At 47.9% G+C, this 20,136-nt stretch overlaps 2 long non-coding RNA genes across 2 annotated transcripts; one reads left to right on the top strand and one right to left on the bottom strand.

The window, feature by feature from the left end:
• Positions 1–991: 991 nt before the first annotated feature.
• LOC127059912 (uncharacterized) lies at positions 992–1,386 on the bottom strand. The gene is made up of 3 exons (XR_007778263.1): positions 1,311–1,386; positions 1,216–1,253; positions 992–1,025 (listed from the first exon to the last, which is right to left on the bottom strand). It is a non-coding gene; the product is annotated as an uncharacterized LOC127059912 (long non-coding RNA).
• Positions 1,387–5,358: 3,972 nt separating this feature from the next.
• On the top strand, positions 5,359–11,097 carry LOC127059911 (uncharacterized). Its single transcript, XR_007778262.1, has 4 exons — positions 5,359–5,468; positions 7,610–7,744; positions 7,863–7,948; positions 10,986–11,097. It is a non-coding gene; the product is annotated as an uncharacterized LOC127059911 (long non-coding RNA).
• Positions 11,098–20,136: the final 9,039 nt, after the last annotated feature.

Below are 20,136 nucleotides of genomic sequence, written 5' to 3'. Positions count from 1 at the left end.
TGGAGAGGGTGCTGTGCCTGCAGCATGGCAGCTGGGGATGGGAATTGCTGCGGGACATGGGAATTGCTGCAGGACCTGGGAATTGCTGTGGGACCTGGGAATTGCTGCAGGACCTGGGAATTGCTGTGGGACCTGGGAATTGCTGTGGGACATGGGAATTGCCGTGGGACCTGGGAATTGCTGTGGGACATGGGAATTGCTGTGGGACATGGGAATTGCTGCAGGACCTGGGAATTGCTGCGGGACCTGGGAATTGCTGTGGGACCTGGGAATTGCTGCAGGACCTGGGAATTGCTGCAGGACCTGGGAATTGCTGTGGGACATGGGAATTGCTGCAGGACCTGGGAATTGCTGCAGGACCTGGGAATTGCTGTGGGACCTGGGAATTGCTGCGGGACATGGGAATTGCTGCAGGACCTGGGAATTGCTGTGGGACCTGGGAATTGCTGCAGGACCTGGGAATTGCTGTGGGACCTGGGAATTGCCGTGGGACCTGGGAATTGCTGTGGGACATGGGAATTGCTGTGGGACATGGGAATTGCTGTGGGACATGGGAATTGCTGTGGGACCTGGGAATTGCTGTGGGACCTGGGAATTGCTGCGGGACCTGGGAATTGCTGCAGGACCTGGGAATTGCTGTGGGACATGGGAATTGCTGTGGGACCTGGGAATTGCTGCAGGACCTGGGAATTGCTGTGGGACATGGGAATTGCTGTGGGACCTGGGAATTGCTGCAGGACCTGGGAATTGCTGTGGGACCTGGGAATTGCTGTGGGACCTGGGAATTGCTGCAGGACCTGGGAATTGCTGCAGGACCTGGGAATTGCTGCAGGACCTGGGAATTGCTGTGGGACCTGGGAATTGCTGTGGGACATGGGAATGGCTGTGGGACCTGGGAATTGCTGTGGGACATGGGAATTGCCGTGGGACCTGGGAATTGCTGTGGGACATGGGAATTGCTGTGGGACATGGGAATTGCTGCAGGACCTGGGAATTGCTGCAGGACCTGGGAATTGCTGTGGGACCTGGGAATTGCTGTGGGACATGGGAATTGCTGCAGGACCTGGGAATTGCTGCAGGACCTGGGAATTGCTGCGGGACATGGGAATTGCTGTGGGACATGGGAATTGCTGTGGGACATGGGAATTGCTGTGGGACATGGGAATTGCTGCAGGACCTGGGAATTGCTGCGGGACATGGGAATTGCCGTGGGACATGGGAATTGCTGCGGGACCTGGGAATTGCTGCAGGACCTGGGAATTGCTGCGGGACATGGGAATTGCCGTGGGACATGGGAATTGCTGCAGGACCTGGGAATTGCTGTGGGACATGGGAATTGCCGTGGGACCTGGGAATTGCTGTGGGACATGGGAATTGCTGTGGGACATGGGAATTGCTGTGGGACCTGGGAATTGCTGCAGGACCTGGGGCTTGTGCTGCAGCTTCAGAGAATCCAGGAATGGCTTGGGTTGGAGGGACCTTAAATCCCACCCAGTGCCACCCCATATCCCACATTATATGGAAGGAAAAACCCAAAGCCAACTGCCCGAGCCAACACAGACCACATTATCAATATATTATATGAGATCTAAAGTGACTTCCAGCCCCAGCCATTCCATGGCTCTTCCCATGACTCCATGATTTACAGCTCATATTGCAGCCAGGGCTTTGGGAACGGCCTCGTGCTGCCGGATTTCTCCCTGGAATGGGAAGCTGGGAGAACAGAAAGTGGAAAATCCTCTTAGCAGGACGGGGGCGGCTCTGCCAGGCTCCAGTTAACACCAGAGGGTTCATTATTAATTATGGGAATGAGGGAAAATGGGGGATGTTAGAGCTGGGAGAAAGGAGATGGCCCCAAATAGCTGCCAGGGAGGGGAGAAGGAATGCCTGGGAAGCAGCACTGGAGCAGGGATGGAGGACAGAGCCCTCAGGCCATCCCAGTGTTGAAAACAAATTCCCAGACACCTCCCAGGCCTGGGACACTCCTGAAATCCCAAAGGTGCTTTTCCCTGGAGCCAGAAGATGTGGGAATATCCAAGGTGTTGCTTTTCCCCTGGGAGGGTGCTGGAGTTTAACTTTGCCTCTCAAACCAAATCCCTCCCCATCCAGAGTGTCCAACCCTCCACAAAACCCAGCCCAAGCAGGGATTTTAAATCCAGCCAAGAGGAATCTGAAACCCAGGGAATTTCAGGGAAATGAGCCAAACACTCCTTGTCCAAAGCTGTGAGGAACAGACCCCAGACATATCCAGAGGACTGGGGGGGTTCCTGGGTGGACACCCCTTTCCCAGGCTCTATATTCCCAGTTCCCATCCCTAAGGATGGACTGTGGCAGTGAGGGGCAGCACATCCATGGAGCAGCTCCTTCCCTTCCCCCATCCCAGGGGTGGGAATCCAAGGCTGGAGCAGCCCCTGGCACCAGAGATCATCCCAAGGGATCCAGGGAGGGATCCTGGATCCAGGGGTGCTGCACATCCCAGTGGATCCCAGAATTCCTGGACACAACTCCTGCCTGTCTCTCCCTGCCCCCAGCACATCCATCCCTGGGCTGAAGATGCTGAGTCACAATCCCAGCCCAACATCCCAAATTCCCAGGAATCCACAGCTTTGCTGGCAGAGGCTCACAAAGTTTAAAACCCCTCCTGGAATAATTCCCTATAAAATCCCCAGCCCCACAAACTCCCTTTAGGGCACTCCAAGGAATTTGTCCCCCGTCCTTGATGCCCTTTTTGAGAAACAAAACCGTAAAATTCATCACATAAATCAAATTAGGGTTAAAAATAACAACTTAAGATCCATTAGGATCCCTCCCAAGGATCCAAGATTTGCTGGAAAGTTGTTGCTCCTGAGAAGAATAAAACCCATGGATATTTTTGGCTGCTGAGCTCAGAATGGAGCCTGGGGTGCATTTTGGGGATGTGGAGAACGAGCCAAGACATTTTGTCCTATTATTTGTACTGTTATTTTTACTTTGTACTATTATTATTATTGTTATTATTACTATTACTATTAAATGCTGGGTGTCCCTTAATAACAATAAATGTCTTAATAAATAAATAAATAAATAAATAAATAAATAAATAAATAAATAAATAAATAAATGTCCAATTAAATATTTAAACAAAAAAAATTAATAAATAAACAAATGCCTTTAAAAACAAATGAAAGTTCAAATAAATAGATGTTTTAATAAGCAATGTATTTGTGAGCTGCTGAGGTGGGTCCAGGCTGAGCTGGGCTCTGGAATCAGAAACCCTGGAGTTCTTCCCTACCCTTCAGCTCCATCCCCGGTGTCTATAAAATCCTCCTCCTTCGTGCGAGGCCCAGGAGGGTTTTTTGGGAATTATTTAAAGGATCTGTCCCCAGACTGTGCCTCACAGAGGGGACCGAGGTGCAAACGAGCAGCAGAGCAGAGCTCAGGCTGCAGGCAGCCGATTCAGGGTACTCACATCCATCTTCCACTCCCGGCTCCTTTCAGGGCATTTTGGGGAAATCCCGGGGGTTGGGATGTCGGGATCCCGAGCCCCGCTAGGGCTGCGCTCCCCCCTTCCCCTTCCCGCTGCCCATTCCTCAGGGATTCGCCCGTGGAGTTGGAAAATCCACTTTGAATTCCTCCGGCATCCGCGATTCCAGCTGAGCTCTGCGTCCCGCCGGCGGAGCCGCTTCCCAAAGGATCTCCCAAAATCCAGAGGGCTCCTGGAGCCGCCTTGAGCCTCGGGGCGGAGGAGATCTCTTCCCGAGGAAAGCGGGATGCTGCTCTCTCCAAAAAATCCTCCCCTTCACAAGCCTCGACCTTGCCAGGGAAATCCTGTCTGCCTTGAATTATTCATCCTCTTCCCGTGCTGCTCCAGCAGACAATTCCAAGCATTAATATGCCATGACTTTTTATCCTTTTGGGGTTATTTTCCATCCCCCGCTTCCAAACTCACGCCATCCTGGAGGTGTTGGGCAGAATTCCTGGGATTTCCCAGATCGAATTGGCGTCTCCAGCCCCCGGCTCGCCCTTCCCGGTGGGAATGAGCCCAGGAGCAGCTTCGGGAACAGGGACAGCAGGGCTGGATCCAGCCGGAGCTCCTGCTCCTGGCAGCGCTTCCCAGCCTGCCTGGGCATGGAATGCAGGGGAGGCATCCAGCTCTGCAAGGAAAAACCCGGAGCAAGGAAAACCCGTGCTGGGAATTCCAGGAAAAACCGTGGGATTATCCTTTTTAAGGAATGCTGGTGGCAAGTCCTGCTGGTGTTGGGGGCGGTGGCCAGGCCGGGCTCTGCTCCCCGTGGTGCCTGCTGGCTGCAGCCCTGCGGCTCCCACCGGGATTTGTCCCTGGAATTTTGCTCTTTGCGGCAATTCCAGACCTGCTCCAAGGCCTGCAAATGGATTAAAGTGTCCAGAGGATCCTTTTCCCTTCCTCATGGAGACCAGTTGGAACCTGGGGTGTCTGAAGCTGCTCCACAGTGGCCAAACCCCAAAACCTGCTCCTTCCCATGGAAAATCCCTTTCCATTGGAAATGAGATGAGTAAATAGCTCATCACTAACACTTCCTCCTGGAAGGGCTGGAAAAGTTGGAATTCCTGCCCCATTAGCTGAATAAATGACATTCCAGCAGCAGGGAACTCCAGCCAATGAATTCCCAGCCTCAATTCCGTGCCTTTGTTATCCCTTGGATTATTTTCCATATTTAAGGTGGGCTTGTTGCTACCCTGGGCTGTGTCTGAGAGGGGAAGGGTGAAGGGTATCCCGAGCCATCCCAGCATGGAATTCCCAGGCTTCTGCAGCTCCAGTTTATCCAAAATAGGAGCAGACCAATTCCAACAAAATCCCCCTTTTCACGGAATTTTGGAAAGAAGGGAATATTGGAAATATTTTCCCTATGGATGAGAACATGAAGCTGCACTTTGGGATGGGCTATCCTTGGCTGGAGCAGGAGCCAGCTGTGGGATTGGGAACTCTCAGAATTTAGCGGGATTTGAAAATACCTGATTCCATCTGGGGAAAAACCCATAAATCCCTAAATCCAGCATTGCTGGGAGCTGCATCCCGATCCACCTGGAGGGCGCCGCGTTCCACTGCAGGAACTGCGAGGAGCTCTTTAAAAACAGCACCGAAATTAACCCGAACGAGGCAAACACCGCGTCTGAGAACCGTTTATTGGTAACGAAATAAATCCAAAAGAAAAAAGACTTACCCTACTAAGGAGAGGTAGAAAAGGCAGAGCAAGGGGGAGGAAATGGGAGTGAGAGAGACAGAGGAGGCAGAGGGAAAAGAGAGCATTAAAAAAACAAAATACAAAGGACTTACCCTTCTAAGGAGGGGTAAAAAAGGCAGAGCAAGGGGGAGGAAATGGGAGTGAGAGAGAGAGAGGGGGCAGAGGGAAAAGGGCGATACCAGCGGCGGTCGGGGAGTGCCGGCCGTGTCCCGGGCCGGGGCTGTGCTCGCCGCCTGCCCGCGATGGCTCCTGAGGCGACGGACACAGGTGAGGGGACACTCGAGGGACACAGGAGGGACAACAGCCAGCACAGGGTGTGAGCAGTGCCCTGGCTCGGGGGCGGGCAGGGCGGGACGCTGGGGGATCGGGCAGGGAGCGGGGACGAAGCAGGAGGGACACGGGGAGGGAGGACAGCCATGAGGGTGAGCCGGGACGGCCGTGAGGGAGAGCCGGGACGGCCGTGAGGGAGAGCCAGGACAGCCATGAGGGAGAGCCGGGACGGCCGTGAGGGTGAGCCGGGACGGCCGTGAGGGTGAGCCGGGACGGCCGTGAGGGAGAGCCGGGACGGCCGTGAGGGAGAGCCGGGACGGCCGTGAGGGAGAGCCGGGACGGCCGTGAGGGAGAGCCGGGACGGCCGTGAGGGAGAGCCGGGACGGCCGTGAGAGAGAGCCGGGACGGCCGTGAGGGAGAGCCGGGACGGCCGTGAGGGAGAGCCGGGACGGCCGTGAGGGTGAGCCGGGACGGCCGTGAGGGAGAGCCGGGACGGCCGTGAGGGAGAGCCGGGACTGCCGTGAGGGACGGAGAGCTCAAAAGCAGGCTGGGCAAAAAGGACAAAACACGGGCCTGGGTCAGGGTAAAAGGGACAAAACACAGGCCGGGGCAAAAAGGAAAAAACACGTGTTGGGGCCGTGGTAAGAGGGACAAAACGGGCTGGGCCCGGGGCACAAGGGACAAAACGGGCTGGGCCCGGGCTAAAAGGGACAAAGCACGGGCCGGGGCCAGGGCAAAAAGCATAACACTCAAACTCCCCCAAAAGACAAAAGCATAAGCTCCCAAAGCCCCAGAATCGAAAAGCCAAAGGCACAAGACCCAAAAGCCCACCCTGAACAAGCCAGCTGGAAAAGCCCCCGCGGTTTGTGACGCAGTTACTTTTCTGCCCGGCTCTTCCCAAAGCCGGCAGAGGAGCCCTGGTAGAGACCTAAGGCTTTCCCTGCAGGGACAGTGTCCCTGGTGTCCCCTGAGGCTTTCCCTGCAGGGACAGTGTCTCCGGTGTCCCCTGAGGCTGTCCCTGCAGGGACAGTGTCCCCGGTGTCCCCTGAGGCTGTCCCTGCAGGGACAGTGTCCCCGGTGTCCCAGGCTGCTGTCCCTGCAGGGACAGTGTCCCTGGTGTCCCCTACTGCTGCCTGTCCCCATGGGACATGAGCAGGCTGCCAGGCACAGTGTCCCCAGGGACACGGCCTTCCTCCATCTCCTCCTCTCCTGTGCAGCCATTGCCCACAGGCCTCTGACAGCCAGGGCTGGTAAAATCCAAACCAGAAGTGAATTGGCTCCTCAGAAGGGGATGAAAGGGGGCTGTGATTGCAGGACCTTGTGTTCTGTCCATACAGATCTTCTCTTCCCTCAGATCTTCCTCCCTTTAGCCTGGACAGGTTTGTCCCCAACTCTCTCAGAATTAATTAATTAATGAACTGTTCATGTTGTGCTAAACTCCAGGCATGGACAGTTCCTTGGGTCCTTTAATCCCCCCTTTCCAATATGGGATTAGGGTTTTCCCTAATGGGTTTCTGCTAATTCCTTATGAGATTGGAGCACAAACAAACACATCCCTGATTCCATTCCTCCTGCCATTCCCAGCCTGTGAACACGTGCCTTGGGAAAGGACAGGGAAAGGGGAATGGCTTCACAAGGACAGAGGGAAGGAAATTCTCCTGTGAGGCTGGAATGGATTTTCCCAAGGATGCCCCATGCCTGGAAGTGTCCAAGGCCAGGTTGGAGCACTTTGGGATAGTGGGAGGGTTTTACATTTCATTGTCACAGAAATGTAGAGATCATCCAAGAAAAAAAAAAAGGGAGTGTTTCTAGCAGCAAGAAAATTGCAGGAAAGTCAAAAATGGGGATTGATTTCCAAGCACCAATCCTTGAAATCTGTCCATGAACTTCTCCTTTCCACAGGCTCTATGGATGGTGGGAAAAGGCAGGAAAAATTCCGCATTTCTCTGAGTCAAACCACAAATAAAGCAATCCCAGATCAATATTCCAGCCCTTCCAAGCCTTTGTTCCATTCTGCCTTTTAAATTCCAACTTGTCATAATTCACTTTTCCATAATGAAGCTTGGAAATCTCACCCCCATCAGGGGTTATTCCCTTAAATAACCTGACCTGACTTTTAAAATTCCCTTTCTTAACAGACTGAACGGAGCTGTGAAGGTTCCAGCAGCAGCTGCTGGGATGTTCTGCATCCTGACAGGAAATCCAGGCTGACACTTGGAACAGGAGAATCCCAGGAGAGATGTCCTCAGTGCCCTCCTTGAGCTTTTCTGGAGGTAAATTTTAATTTTTTTCATGGATCAGCACAGCTGGAAATTGGACACAAAGTACTCCCTGCAAGTCTCCCCCAGGAAAAAAAAATTAAAATAAAAACATATTTATTTTCCATTGCAGGTCAGGGATGTGTTACTCCTCAGGGGATTCCTCCCAGAAGAGCCAAAGGCAAAAAATTCCTTCAAGGTTTAAAGAAAAAAAAAAAGGTGAGGAATGTTCAAGAGAGAATTTTTCATTTTCAAGGATTAAACAATGCCCAGCTCAAACAAAACCAAGGAAAATAAATCCTAGGGAAAAAAGGGAACAAATCCCAGAATTTGGCATTCTAGGTCCATCTGCTGTTGGAAATATGGAAAGATCATCAAGATGTTTTGGCTGTAAATAAAATAAATAAATAAATAAAATACCTCCAGCAGGGGCAGGTTGGGGGAAAGCCTCCTAAGCAAAGCTGGAGTGAAAAACACCCAGAGAGAATGGAGGAAAGTGCAAAAAATGGGGTGAAAATTATTAAAAAAAGAACAAAAAAAAAATCAGTGGGGGTGGTGGCAGAGAAGGCAAAAATTGGAGGAAAAAGCCCCAAAAAATGAGATTAAAGGGAAGAAATTGAGCAGACAGGAAAAAAGGGCCTGGGAATGGTGGAGCACAGGAAAAATACAGCAAAAAGGGGAAAAATATGCACCAGAAAGTTGGGAAAATACAGCAAAAAAGGAAAAAATACACCAAGAAGTTAAAAAATTACAACTTTAGGTTAAAAACTGAATTTACTTCCCAACTGGGCAGAGGTGGAGCCTGAGCAGGGCAGGATCAGCCTCCTTCCCTTTCCCTGAATCCCTGCTTGGAAAAAAGGGATTCCAGAGCAAGTGAGGCCATTAATTATTAATTAGCAGGGGAGAATTCAAATTGGAACGAAACCTTGGATGATTTAAAATAAACCTGAAGCAGAGCTGAGCTGCAGAGGGGGAGGGAGGGCTCTGGAAAAGCTGGGAAGAGCTGCTCCAGAGGGATAAATAATTCACAGGGCTTTTCATTTATTCAGCTTTCTTTACTTTCCTAATGTTCCAGGGAGGGAGGGAAGGATGGGGGTGAGTGGCTCAGGCAGGAGAGGAGGGAATGTGGAGAGCCCAGCAATCCCTGGCCTGCAATCCCAGCCTTTCAGGACACGTCTCAATCCCTATTTTACATTAAAAATGGGATTTTATACCCACTGATCTCCATGAGGTGGCTGAAATCAGCTCTTGGTAGTTACTTTACTCCTGGAGGCCCAGGGATGTTCCTCTCCTGGTGGCTCTGGAATGAGCACTGGGTGCTCCCACCCTCCTGCTCCAGGTTCCTGACTCTGGGATATCATGGAGTGATGGCTCAGCAAGAGCTCCAGGCTCTCCCTGTTTTGGAGGGAATGTGGAGAGCCCAGCAGTCCCTCTCCTGCAGTCCCAGCCTTTCAGGACACATTTCAATCCCTATTTGACACCCAGAGTGGGATTTTATCTCCATTTAACTCCGTGAGGGGGTTGAAATCAGCCCTCAATAATGAATTAATTCCTGTAGCCACAGGGCTGTGCTTTCCTGGTGCCTCTGGAGTGAACGCGGGTTATTCCCACCCTCCTGCCCCTAATTTATTCCCCATCCCGTATTTATTTCTCAGGCTCCCTGATCAGGAGGAAACAAGTGATTAGCGCTGATGGGAGGCTAATCAAGAGATTATCAGCGAGGACAATAAAATCAGCCCCGGGAGACAAAAGAAATCCCTCCTGGAAATGCAGATTCCGGCTGGGACAGCACTCGATTTTGGGCTCCGGCAAAGGGATAAATTTGGGTTGGGAGGGCTCAGGTGAGCTCAGGAAAGCGGAGTCAGCTTTAATTTCCAGGAGTTAATTTGCATTTTTGCGGTGACATCACTCGGCAGCGGTGACACAGCACAATTAGGGATTTATTCATGGACTGGGGAGAACTCTTCCCCTCTGGAGTGCGGATTTATGGATGAGTGGTTTGGGAATGAAGGAGCTGAACCCTGGAGCAAAGGGAAGGTTTGGAATCCACCCCAGCTGGGATTTTCCCAGAGGCAGGAGGAAAACCAGCACTGGGAATTGCTCAGGGACCACAGGAGCCATTCCCAAAGCAGGAGTTGGTGTGGAAGATAAATCACCCCTCAGAAACCATCTCCAAAGCACATTTCCTGCAGGATTTCCTGAAGGGTTTCACAGCTGCACCCCAAATTCCCTTTGCTCTGTGCCACAAATTCTGCTCTCTAAGGACAAATCCAGCTGGGAAAAAGCAATTCCTGGCTTTGAAAATGAGGACTTTTAACACCAATGATTCCTTGGTGTCATTTTCTGCATTTCAGGTCAGGGAACTGAAGGGCTGAGTGAAATTGGTGGAGACCAGAACCAAAAAGACTCCCCAGGTTTGATCTGAGGCCAACCCTCAGCAATAAAACTGCAACTTGATCCCAAAAATTCTTAATTGGGGTGACACTTTTTAAATTCCTAAATTATTTTTAATTTTTTAAATTTTAGTTGTTTAAAGATTTATTTAAATTTGTAAAAAATTAATTACTTTGAATTTTCTTTTTAATTTTAATTTTTTTTAAAACTCTGTTATATTTTCTACCACAAAAAGATTGCTAAGCCCTGGTCACAGGAACAAATCTATCCATGGACCCCTCGAGGGTGCTCCAGTCCCACACCTGGACACAGCTGGGCTGGGATCAATAAAAATCAAGGATTTCAAGGCTCCTCTCATCCCATTGCTCCCAGCCCAGAACAGCAGCACCAGGGTAAATTCCCCTCCCAGGGAACAGAGTAAAAGATCCAATGGCAGCACAAACTCTGGCCAGGATCTCCTCCCCAAACTGTGAGGTGGCAGCAGCAGAGAATTTAATGAAGAATGAAGAACTTTTCAGAGCAGCATTGCTGAATGACTTTCTATCACTGGAAAGGGGAAAAATGCCAATTTTCTTTGCTGGTTTCCATTTCTGCAGCTCCTGGCAGCCAAAATAGTGAGAGGCACAGAAACTTTTCAAATGAGATCTGGCAAATTGGTGGGAAAATAAATTTATTTGAGTTCCACACTTTTTCCTTGATGCTGTTCCTGGGAAGAGGATTTGCAGCTGGATTTGCAGCTTCCCAGTGTCAATCTTTTCTAGGAATTGTTAATACAAGTCAGATCTCCCGGGGCAGAGGGTGGGGTTGTTGTCTAATGTCTCAAATGTAGAATATTGTAATAATCCCTCATTAATTCCATCAGCTCCCCAACTGCTGGATAATTGAAGGGGGAAGGACTGAAAGGAAGATCCTGATTTAACACCCAGCTTCCATCCCAGTGAAATCACAACCCTGGGAAGAAAATTAATCTGAAAATTTAAGGTAAATGCCAATGGAAATGTCTTAACCCCTCAGATAAATATTTTCACTCTTCCCCCACCCTCTTTTTTTTTCTCTCTCTCTTTTTTTTTTTTGTTTTGTTTTGTTTTATCAACCTCTTTTTGTTTGTTTGTTTTTTTTTTAATGTTGATCCAGGTATTAATATTTTTAGGCTATTTTAAATATTCCTTCTATTTAAATTCTCTCATTCCTTTAGAAGTGAAGCACAGCTGAGTATTCCAGGTATTCATTAAGATTTCTATTGTAACTTTTTTATTATTCATTATGGACAAAAGCCACTGCAGGGAATTGTTGTGTCCCCACCTCTGGTTTTTAACTTTAGTCTCTTTGGGATTCCTGTTGGTTTGGAAGGAGCAGGGAATGGAGGAATTGGGAAGGAATGCAGGAATCTGGATCCATGAGGGCCTGATCAGGTGGTTAGAAATTCATTTATTGAATAAATCTGTCATTAGGGATAAGAACATCACAGCAAATAAACATCTGCCCACAAAGGTTAAACTTCAGGCTGCCTCATTTGGAGAAAATCATTGTTTTCCTAAAATAAGCAACCCATTACAGTGGGAAATAGCAGGAATAATTCCTGGAAGAGCCTGCATAGCTCTCCTGAGCCTGATCTGTATTGGCAGCCAGGGGAGCATGGCCCCCTAATGGGACAATTTAAATGCATAACAGCTCCAATAAACTCCTGAAAGGGTGTCCCCACATTCCTTATGTTGACATGGCTCCCTAAAAACCTCTGGGTAACTCCCAGGCCTTTAAAGCAGGAGAAAATATTGTCCTGCCTGTCTCCATAACCAGTTCTGCCCTTAAAGATAGGATGGATTGTGTGGAAGGGAGAGCTCAAATTCCCCTTTCCTTCCACAGGGCCCTGTTTTAAACAAAGCTAAAAAAAATCTATTTAAAAACCTCAAAACTATTTCTGTAACCATGTCAGCTCCCAAATAAAGCAACAGCAACCTGCAGTGGTGGGGAAAAATGTAAAGTTTGGGACAGCATCTATGAGAGGAAAAGGCATGGATTTCATCTTTTGGGAGAAAATGCCTCGGGGGCAGCTCCTCTTTGTCTGCTTGTTTGAAGGCCACCCAAAATTGAACAATTTGGGTGTCCAGGCTCTCCTGAGCACCAGGAAATTTCAATTTCTCCTGATCAGATTGTCCAAAACCAATCCAGTTTTTCCTGATCAAATTGTCCAAATTTCCCCCAGGGTGTAATTAATCTGTCAGGTTAATAAGGCTCTGGTTTTACTTCTTTAATTTTTTCCCAGTTCTTGTGTTGAGTTAACAATTATTTGAGATTTAACAGCACCTTCCAGTACTTGATCACTCCCAGTCTTTCCCCACTGGGATTTTGCTCCTCACAAATTTGGGCTCTCAGAAAGCCATGGCTGAAATGCCCAATTTTCTCCTGGAAAATTAAAAGTAGGCCCTGGCTTTGCTCAGGAGCAAGACTTGAGGTAAATTAACTTTCACTTTGTGTTTTGATGGATGCTTAATGAAGCCAGCATTGTTCAGCTGGAAATCTTGGAGCTATTTTTCATCCCAAAGCTCTCCTGAGCAGAGCCTTTGACAGGTTATTAAGATTTTAGTGTCACTGTGGAAACATTTTTCCAGGCGTCTCGGCTGGGATCAGGAGAGGTTCTCTGCTCCTTCTCCATCTGCTGATCTCCCAAACCAGCTGCATTTTAAATCCAGCTTTTTTCTCTAGAACTATTCAATAAGCAATGATTTCCAATCCTGGATTCTTCATCCTAATGACCAAGCAAAGCTTTCCCACTGTTTACTGGAGGTGCTGAGGGGGAGGAAGTTGAGTTGTCAGTCAGTGGGAAAAGTCAGGCTGCTCTGATAAATCCCCAAATTATGGAGGCAGGGAGAGACTCATTTAGGGACTGATGCCACAGCATCCCTGTGCCAGGGATCCAGGAGGTGGGATGCAGATGGGTACCAGATATTTGTGTTTTGCACGTGTCCATCCAGGGTTTGTGGAACAGGAAAACATCTGGATCATGCAATTATAAATTACTTTATATATGGAAATATTTATATTAGCAATACAGCTACATTTCCCATTTACACCAAGGTGAATTCCCAAAACATTTCCATGTTTTAAATGAAATTCCACAGGAATTCAATTGATCTCCAGCGCTGGTTTAACCAAGGAAATCAACAACATTTGGGACACCTTCCCCATCCCTGGGAGTGTCTGAGGCCAGCCTGGACAGGGCTGGGAGCACCCTGGGACAGTGGGAGGTGTCCCTGCCCACAGCATGGGGTGGGGTGGCATTTAAGGTCCCTTCCCACCCTGGAAGTCCAAGAAAACACAGGAGGAGCAAAAACTCCAAGGCATTGGGAGTTGACTTTTAGACATCCAAGGATCAACCCAGAATGTCCAGCTCTGCAGCCAAAGCCATGTTGGAATTGCAAACACAGCTCATTCCCCTGGTTTGGCTGCTCCATGGAGAAGACACTAAAATGAACTGTTAAAGGGAAAACACCCCATCAACCAGTCCCATACTCAAGGTCCTGTTCAGCCCTAATTAAGTGGGAAACCCCTAACATCAGGTTATGTTAAAAATTACTTTTAATTAATTAAGTTTTTCAAAAAATCGATTTAATTGAAGTTTATACTTACACATTTTTTAAAAAAATCCCTCTTGGAAGTGCCCCAGTTTGGGAGTAAATCCAGATTTACTTGAATTAAACCTGGCCCAACCTGATTTGTTCTGTCACACTCTAAGCAAGACCATTCTCCAGCCTTCCCTCTCTTCATGCTCCTATTGCTGTAATAAAACATCATTTACTGAGGCTCATGTATCCCAAAAGAAATTCCATGAGTTTTTAGGACCTTTTCTACCATTGGCATCAACCCTTCCAGCAGACAAAGTTCCACTGTGTGGCAAAGGCTGGAAACAAAGGACAGTGGTGCTGTAAAAAGGCAAATAAAGCCCTTCAGTGCTGCTGGAAAATGCATCCATTGACAGCCAGGAGCTCTGCAATTCCTTTTCCATGGAGAGAGGAGCCAGTGACAGCCTCTCATTCCTTTGCCATGATTATCTCATGGTGGGCACAGCCTTTAATAAATGAAATAATTCTTTTCTGGTGTCAAAGAGCAGGGTTTAAAATGAAAGCATGGAGAAGATAAATCCCCAAAACAAGGACAGCTGAAAGGACATTGCCACGGAAGGTCTGACTTTATGCTCTGAGGGAAATTAAGTGGGAACATTTGGAATTAAAATATCTCCTCGCTGGGAAAAAAAATGGGAATATTCTTAATTTTCTGGATCATTAAACTCCTCCTGGAAAACGAGTTCAGGAACGCTGGGATATTTTTACAGCCTTGAGGGTTTGGGGATTTCTGATGATGTGATGAGTCAGGCTCAGGTTTGCAGGGAATCTGCCCTCCCAAAGATTTCTCCAAGAGGCAGCAAGGATCCTTAGGGAAGGGTCCCAGTCCAGGCACAAAGTTGTCCAATTCCCTTTCTTTTGGGACAAGGAGCAGCAAAGGATCTGCTCCATTCAAAGGGAGTGAAGGAGTTCCTGCAGATGGCCTTAACAAAGAGTATCAGGATTAAAGGCATGGAATGGGAATTGGGACCTGGAAAAGCCAGACTGGGATTTGGTCGTGCAAATTCCAAGCTCCTCTGAGCCTCAGTGTTGTCCTAGAGGAGATTCAGGGCTCAGTCTGGTTTGGGGCTTTTCTTCCCCCAGAAATGGGAAAGGACAGACAGAGGTCCAGCCCTGCCCTACAGCCATGCACAGAACTCCCCAAGAAAGGGAATTTAGAATGATTTTGGAAGAAAATCCAGGAAATATTTGGCCAGGAGGAGAAACATCAAAATGGACCCCAAGTGGGCAGGAAGCCACAGCAGGATTCCCAGTCTTGGGAGGGACACCAAGGCCAGAATTTCATGGAATCACAGAGTCCTTAAGGTTGGAAAAGACTCACAAGATCAACCCACATTCACCACTAAATAATGTCCCCAAGTGCCGCCTCCACACATTTTTGGAGCCTTCCAGGGATGGTGAATCCATGAATCCAGCACTTGCCTGGGCAGCCTGTTTTCATTTCTCTACATCCCAAAACCCACAGCTCTGGACTAAAAATACTGAATTCTCCACGGCACCTCCACATTCCCTTTCCATTTCTTTCGAGGTAGAAAATCTGCTCCTGAAATTTGGCTTCAAGATTTCATATTTAAGTTTGCATCCCAATTTTGCAAAATTAGGCACAGGAGACAAGAGAAATCCCTGGCATTCTGGGAAGCACAGCAGGTTTTTACAGGAGAGGGGGAAACAGGCACTGCAGTGTTCATAAATAGCATGAATTCAGCATGGGAAATATTATGACATCTTCATCTAATTTACATAATTTACATAAAAATAAAATTACAGGGGAATATTAAATTCTTGCATGCAAAACCATCTCTTCCTTTCCCTCCCTGAATGAGATTCTGCTTTTGCTTCTCAGAGGATTTTATCCAATATCTGGGATTTCTGGACACTGACATAATCAAATCTAACAATAATTTGATTTTCTTCTGAGCTCCTCAGAGCACCAAAGCGATTTTATTATTCTGAAGATGGTTTGAAAGCATCTTTATTGAAGGCCCATAAATGTTTTTAAAGCTATCTCGGTGCCAATGGATCAAGAATACTCCTGAAATTCCTTGTTATGCCTTGTACCTGAAAAATCCATTTGGAACAGCTTCTCCTGTATTGAATTGCTGTCTGGAGCAGCTGATTTAAGCAGCTGATAGAGGATGGCAAGTGGCCCATTCATTGTGTTATCATTTTACACACTCTGTCCATAAAGCCCCCAGGAGAAGGATGGACTGTCTGTCCATGAGAAATAATCCACTGGCTGAGGTTTATTGGAACAGTGATGGAATTTTAAACACCTTGGAGAAGCCAAAGCCTGGCTGGGATTGGAGCAGCGCCTTCCAAGCTCCACGGTCAGGCTCGGAGTGAGAGGAATTAATGCAATTAAACAGGGCCTTAATTAGCTACTGGAAACAAGAGCTTAGCTGGAAAAACAAGAGCTGCTAAATTTTCAACTAATGAAGGGCTGGTGTACACAGGGTGTGGGGAATGCGTTATCAGAACAGCAGGAAAATGTCCAATGTAAGAAACCACTGGAATATTCCACAGCTCACCTCTGGCCCTGGTGGGAACTGCTCAGATCCCAGCATTTTCCTGCCCTGGCCAATGGGAGGAAAAATATTTAATTCAGTGTCAGCAGAGAAGGGCAAAATGAGGTCAAAATTTCAGAAGTCATCAGTGAAGGAAAGTTTAAAGCACGGTCCAAGGGATCAGGACACAAGTGGGGTCTGAGGTGATCCTGGCACTGCTGAACAAAATCTAACTGGAAAGAAGAGCCTGGGAAACGGGAAACCCTCCAAAATTCCTGTTACAGGGGTAGGCCAGAGGAACTTTGGGGAGTTTTGGGGCTCATAAAGGCTGACACTTCATAGGAAAGGCAGAAAGAGGAGCAGAAGCTAAAATAAGGGAGAGCCAAGTGATGCAATCAAACAAATCATGGAAGTAACGGATAATCCAGAATAAACACCAAAATCCACTTTGGACTTAGAGCTCTTAAAGACCTTTGCTGAAGGGTGGCTTTGCCAAAATTTATTGGTAAGAGATGGGGCTGGGAGAAAATCTGGAGACCTGAATAACTCCAGCTTGGGAATCTCCATTAAGACAGGATTTAAGCAGGTTTTGTTGAAAGCTTGAATAACTCCAATGTGTCAATGTCCATTAAAACTGGGTTTGGGGAGGTGCTTGTTTTGGAGCAAAGCTGCCCAACCTTCCTCCCAAAAACTTCATCCATGACTGGGCTCAGCTCCAGGATGGGCAGAGCAGATGGGACCTGAACCACCACCACCAGGGCACCTCCCTGCTGCTCACTTTGGGTTCTTTGGTAAAATTAAAAGGGCTTTTTTTACCCCCAGTTTTCACTCCCTTGAAATTTTCACTCCCTTCAAAACATTCCCAAAGAAAATACAGCTCTTTCCTTAAATGCTTCCCTAAAATGTCATTTATGTCTTCCTAATGACCTTTAGCTGACCCTAAGAAGTAATTTCACATGTGGAAAATTGCCTCAAAAAATGGAGTTATTGAAACAGAGTCAGAATCTCCCAAAAGCCAGAATAATGAGTATTATTTGCTTAAATTCCAAGCAGTAAAATAGCTCAAATCATATTTATTCCCACAAAAATGTACTTTTCTGGTGTATTTACTTTGAAAATTCATTTTACGAGCAGAAATCAATACTCTGCCCTTTGGAAGGAGATAATCTGGATATATTTGGAAAGATCCAGTGTTCTGTAATAGACCCCATTAAAGTGCTGCTGCCACATTTCAGTGGTGATAGAGCCACTAAAATAATTTAATGGCTCGGGATGGGGCAATTTCCATTGGATTTTCCCTCCATCCCAGTAAGTTTCTATTAAATAGATTTTATACCTATAATTTCTCCTGGTCTAATCATGACTTTATTGTCCATTACTTACGTTTCTTACATTTTCCCCTCTTTTGTGGTCCCATGAAAATAGAATTCTGAAAATCTGTCCCTGCCCTCTGGAAGTTCCTCAGACAAAGGAAATTCTGGATTTTCAGTGTGCTGTCACAGGGCTGGAGAGAAACCCCCCAAGAACTTTCTGTGATGGTGCAAATCTGCTCTGCACCCCCCTGCTTAATTAAGCATTAAAGTCTTCATTAATATTATTTTCATTTTGGGACCTGGCTTTGTAAAAAGCTGGCAGTGGAATTTCCCTGCTGTGGGAATAAATGAGATATTGTAAATAGAATTAGCTTAGAAAGGATTTGTAAAGGATTCAGCCAAACTTCCTGTAGTGGGACATAAATAAAACAAATTTTGAGACCTCTCATCGATACCCACCAGAGCCACCTCACTGTGAACCTTCACAGAGCTAAACCCACCCCAGAACTCAAAAAACTGTTCTCAAGTGTCTCAAGAGGCTGAATATTCCCCCAGAAACATCATTGGAAATGTCTTATCAGAGGATTTATCATCAGCCAAGAGCATCTCTGGATTGATTTTGCTGCTGCTGAACCACAAGGACTCAAATTGACATCAATAATCACATCAATACCCAACCTTCAATGCACAGAAGATAAAAAAGAAGAAATTGTTGGTGTTCTGCTCCCACCAGCAGAAAGGATCAAGAGGGTCCTTTTGTATGCCCCCAGTTCAAATCCCATGGGATAATATTTGAATGGGATTTAGACTTGGATAATCATTGGGGATGATTATGTACACAAATAAACCCAAACTCAACAACTATTTCTCCATTAAAAACCCACTTCAAAGACAAATACCATGTTAGGCCACAGCACTTTGAATTTCCTGCTCACATTTAGAACTGAGATTATCCAAAGCCAATGGGAGAGATTGAAAACAACATTTTTTTCCATGTTCCCTTCATTCCAAGTGTTATCTGACAGCCACATCAGCGTTAATGTTTCTCCCCAGCCCATCAAATATTTGATTTCTAATTAAGGCCTTTTCATCTCAGTTGGATTTGTCTCCCTCATCTTTAATTATGTTTCCATCCACGCTGCTCAAGAGCAAGGATTTGCATTTTTACATTATATAGAAATCACATTGTAAATATTTATCAGATGGTTCCCCCTCTGCTGCTCATGGATTTGGGAATTCAGGCTCACAGGAAAGAGGGAAGGTTCCCACATTAACACCCCACTGCTTGTTAGGATTTCACTGCCTCCCATATGTTGATTTTCCCTCTCCCTCAACTTCCCATTGCTCCTGCAGGTGCAAAACCCACCTGGGAATGCCACAGACACCAGTGGAAAAATGGGATTCTGCTGGGAGACCTAGGAATACACAAAGGCTGCAGGGAGATTTCGTTCTGGTTTAGAACCAAACCTTAATAAATCACTGAGGGAGTTCCCAGCTTTAAAGGGCCCCACGGAGCAGGAAGGACAAACAAACTGGGGGTTGGGGCAGAGGAGTTCCATCCTGGCCCTTTTCCCCATGGGATATTTCTGTGGCATCAGCTGATGGAGAAAGGGTGGGGAAATACTCGTTCCTGTTTGGAAAAGCAGCTTTTGTGTGGCTACACCTCTAAAAAAACCCATTTCTTGGTGGGAAGTTGCCTATTGGAGCACTTGGCTCAAGCAAAAGAATGGGAATTTTACGGAATCAGTTCCTGCCATTCTCGTGGGCATCCCGGTGATTTTTAGGAGAGGATGAGAAGTGCTTTGCCAGGATGGGCGGTCAGGAGTGACGGGGTTGGGGTAAGATGGGCACTGAAGGGCAGCGAGCCCCGGGTCCCGGGCGAGGAGCGAGAGCGCGGCCGCTGTCCGCGGTGCTGAGCGGGGCCGGCCCCGCCGCTGCCCGCGGTGCTGAACGCCCGAGAGCCTCCACCGTGGCCCGGGCAGCCCGGCAGGGTGGGAGCGGGGCTGACACATCCCCCTGGACAGGGAGTGCTCCCCGAGACCCCGCCTGCAATGCTGCACACGCATCTGGTGTCCCCACAGTAAGAAGGACATGGAAGTGCTGGAGCGAGCCCAGAACTGGCTGTGATGTTGCTAAGGGGACTGGAGATCTTCCCCTGTGGAGATGGGATGGGAAAGGTGGAGTTTGTCAGCCTGGAGAAGAGGAAGTTTATGCAGAGGTCAGAGCTGCTCCCAGAATCCGAATGGGGATACAAGGAAGATGGAGAGAGACTTCACTGGGGCCTGGAGTGACAGAACAGTGGCATGGCTTCAAGCTGAAGGAAGGGATATTGAGATGGGATATTGGGAAGGAATTCCTCCCTGTGAGGGAGGTGAGGCCCTGGCACAGGTGCCCAGAGCAGCTGGGGCTGTCCCTGGATCCCTGGCAGTGCCCAAGGCCAGGTTGGACATCAGGGCTTGGAGCAGCCTGGGACAGTGGGAGGTGTCCCTGACATGGCAGGGGTGGGATGGGATGAGCTTGAAGGTCCCTTCCAACCCAAACCATTCAGTGATTTTGGAGGAAAAAAGCAGGAAATC

Source organism: Serinus canaria, chromosome 9 (assembly GCF_022539315.1).
Source record: "Serinus canaria isolate serCan28SL12 chromosome 9, serCan2020, whole genome shotgun sequence".
In the NCBI taxonomy this organism is placed as follows: Eukaryota; Metazoa; Chordata; class Aves; order Passeriformes; family Fringillidae; genus Serinus; species Serinus canaria.
Note: the sequence above shows the minus strand (reverse complement) of the source record. Positions and strands in the feature narration are given on the sequence as shown.